Below are 3,854 nucleotides of genomic sequence, written 5' to 3' on the forward strand. Positions count from 1 at the left end.
ACTATGAGATCTTGTATCGCCCTGGGAAGCTCAATGAGCCCCAGATGCCCTATCCCACGGTACATGTGCCAGCGCACAAGTAGACCGGCTTCGGGCTCTCCACAATGACCTCTGTCACCCGGGGTCACCCGGATCTTCCACTTTATCAAGGCCCGCAACCTGCCCTACTCCATCAAGGAGGTAAGGGCTGTGACCAGGGACTGCGAGGTCTGCGCGGAGTGCAAACCGCACTTCTACCGGCCGGACAGAGCACACCTGGTATAGGCCTCCCGCCCCTTTGAGCGCCTCAGCATCGACTTCCAAGGGACCCTCCCGTCCACTGACCGTAATGTGTACTTTCTCAATATCATTGATGAGTACTCCCGTTTCCCTTTTGCCATCCCATGCCCTGACATGACGTCTGCCACGGTCACCAAGGCCCTACGCAGTATCTTCACCTTGTTCGGTTTCCCTACCTACATCCATAGCGATCGGGGATCCTCCTACTGTGGTGATCTCTATATGTGCATGTACACAAGGGGTTAATGTGTAATCAGTAGCACCACATGATCACTAGAGGGCCGGACCAACAGGGGTATAACAGGCAGCCACATTGAGTTTCTCTCTCTCTCTCGGGTGCATTGTATTCAAAGCAACAGCAGACTAGTTTAGATGGCCGGTGGAATTACGTATAGTTACCATAGTTAGATCTTGTTAACCTTATCATTAGTATCAAAGTTAAAGTAAAGAACTCATGTAAATATTGTTGTAGTTACTCAATAAACCTTTTGTTACTACTGGAAGAGTTTGAATCTTCTTCATCAGGATTCAGAATACCTCATCACTAACCAAGGTTTGAGTAGCACATGTTACCTACCACACAGGTACCAAAACATGGTGCCAGTTGAGTGGCTTTAACAGAACTAGTTAGATTAGCTTAGACAAAAAGAGAAGAAAAAGAGAAGACTGGACATTCGACTGTGGAAGACTTTGCAGCAAATGGATCCTCAACGACTAACTATGGGATTCATTGGACCTCTAGGGCAGCTGGAAACAACCGGTAATTTAAGTTATAACTGGAAAAGATTTGAACAGATATATCAAATATTTATTGCAGCTAATGGTTTAAGCACAATCTCTAATGCAACTAAAATAGCACTACTACTCTCAATAGGAGGGCATGAAGTTAGAGAAATCTCTGAATGCTTTAATTACTTAGAAAGTGAAGACGACACCAAAATAGAAGTAATACTCAAAACATTTGACGAACACTGTAAGAATCCGTCTGGTGAGATGCTGGAAAGGTTTAACAATTGTCATAAATGCCAGAGAAATGGAGGGCCCATCACTAATTTTATGACAAATATCAAATTAATACCACAAGCCTGTGATTATGCTGCTTTCAGAGACACTGTGATAATGAATCAATTAATTTCTGGACTATCTGATAAAAATTTGAGGGAAGAACTATCACAAAATAAGCATCAAACTCTAGAAATCGCTATACAAAAATGCCTTGCTTATGAACAAAAACAAAATCAATACTTTGAGACTCTACAACACAGAATCATTATTTAGAAAACAAAATCGGTAAAAGAGGCGCCAAAACTTACCACGAGGCAGAGGCAGGGTTGAAACAGAAGAAGACGGAAGTTCTGAGTGGCAGCAATCTTAAGAAAGGAGCCGTACATGCGCAGTTGTGCAAAAAGCGCACAGTAAAGGAAACTCGAATTGTGCATGCGCAATTGAGTGTCATGACATCAGAGGACCAGGATCACACACACTTAAAAGGGAAATGCACAAAAATGAATAAAAAGAAATTTAAAGCTGCAAAACCCAATTTTCTTACCTCAAAAGACAGAACAATACCCAAACTTACACCAGCAATTGAAAATAACTTTCACAACACCCTGGAACAAGCAGTCTTCACCGCCCAAAGTGAAGAGCACAATGAAAAATCTGAAACCAAAAAAGATGATTTGTTCATTGAAAATGAAGAGAACGATCACAACTCCGAAACAAAAAGCGATGATTTGTCTATCGAACAATACACTCAATACTGCTCAGATATGGCTGAGTTATTCAGAGATCCTGATCACAGCATCAGCAACACAGTTGAAAAGCTCAACACGACTCTTCTCATGGTAGATTAATCCAATACCATGGTACCATGGCAGATCGTCCATACATTGGATGACAGCAATACCCAAGACGAAGACGGCGCCACACAGAGAGCACAGAATGACTCCGTTGAAAGAGCATAGATCGACTCTACAGCGAGAACACTGCACAAAGAGAGCGATGACAGACTCCACAGAGAGAGCGATGACAGACTGCACAGAGAGAGCGATGAAGGACTCCACAGAGCGAGCGATGAAAAACTCCACAGAGAGAGGGACGCAAGCCTCCACAAAGAGAGCAATGCAAGCCTCCACAAAGAGAGTGACGCAAGCCTCCATGGACAGCTCGGTGACAGACTCAAAAATGGAAGCAAGCAAACACTCCATAGCGAACGCCATGCATGAACAAGGCCATGAAGATCTATCAGCTTATTTGAGCCACCAGAAGAAGACTATGACAGTCTACCCAGCTCATTTAACCAACAAGAAGACACTGAATGTCTACCCACTGTATGTGAGACAAGTAACAAAGAAATCACAATTCCCATACAGGATGTGCAGGATCACAGCAAGACTGACACCTCTCAGCTCGTCTGCACAGAAGCACTCAATAATTAGAGGACGGATCGCTTCTTGGCCTTTTGGCTAAGATCAAGTGTCTGTAGATTGAGCCTTTGGGTTCAGATCTGGTATGTCTCTCTTGTGGGGACCATAAATTCGATTCAATTTGAATTAGTTTTTTGGAGCAGGTGAGGAGCTGGATTAGGGGTTCGCCCCTGACCCACACTCTGAGCCCTGGCTTGGTAACTCAGAAAAGGAAAAACATGTTTTTAAAATTTTTTTTTAAATAATCAGAGGACGGCTACTCATGAGTCCAGAGAGACCACACCAAATGAAATCGTGAAGATTTTGACTCCAAAAGAGGAGCACCCAGAGTCCAGAGAGACCACACCAAATGAAATCCTGAAGATTTTGATTCCAGAAGAGGAGCACCCAGAGTCCAGAGAGACCACACCAAATGAAATCCTGAAGATTTTGACTCCAGAAGAGGAGCACCAAGAAACCAAAGGTGATTCAAAGGAACCAGAAATAACTCCAGAAGAGGAGCACAAAGAGATCACAGATGATTCAAATGAACCAGAAATGACTCTAGAAGAGGAGTACCAAGGAAGCAAAACAGAGGAATCAAATCCACCACAAATGACTGATGTCACCAACATCACTGCAACATTAGATCATTCTCACAATTCTCAAGAAGAAACGCTCAATGTAGCAGATACCACAAAGGACACTGACACCAATAACTGTGACAATGACTCACATCATCCAAACGGAACACTCATTGAGCACAACAGCAAAAACAAAAACAACATGCAGCGCAACAAGAGCAACAACAACAATATGAAGCGCTGCAGAAACAAGAACAACGACAGCAACATCAAAAACTACAAGCACAACAACAAAAACTCCAAGAACAACAAACACAACAAGAAGCATAACAAAAACAGAAACAACGAGCATGACTAGAAAAACAACAAGAACAACAGCGAAAACAACAAAAACAGAAACAACAAGCATGACAAAAACAACAACAAGAACAACAACAACTAAAACGACCAAGACAGAAACAACAATGAAACAACGACCTGTACAACATGGTACAACTCTGCACATGAAGGACAATGCCACAGCACACTGTAAAACAATGGCAAGTGTACAAACATGCCATGGCATGGCAACAAATCTCACAAATTC

General features: G+C 42.9%; 1 non-coding gene across 1 annotated transcript; it reads left to right on the plus strand.

Moving 5' to 3' along the window:
- The first annotated feature begins 2,724 nt into the window (after window positions 1–2,724).
- On the plus strand, window positions 2,725–2,919 carry LOC140425888 (U2 spliceosomal RNA). The gene has a single exon (XR_011948050.1). It is a non-coding gene; the product is annotated as a U2 spliceosomal RNA (small nuclear RNA).
- Window positions 2,920–3,854: the final 935 nt, after the last annotated feature.

Source organism: Scyliorhinus torazame, chromosome 6 (genome assembly GCF_047496885.1).
Source record: "Scyliorhinus torazame isolate Kashiwa2021f chromosome 6, sScyTor2.1, whole genome shotgun sequence".
Lineage (NCBI taxonomy): Eukaryota > Metazoa > Chordata > Chondrichthyes > Carcharhiniformes > Scyliorhinidae > Scyliorhinus > Scyliorhinus torazame.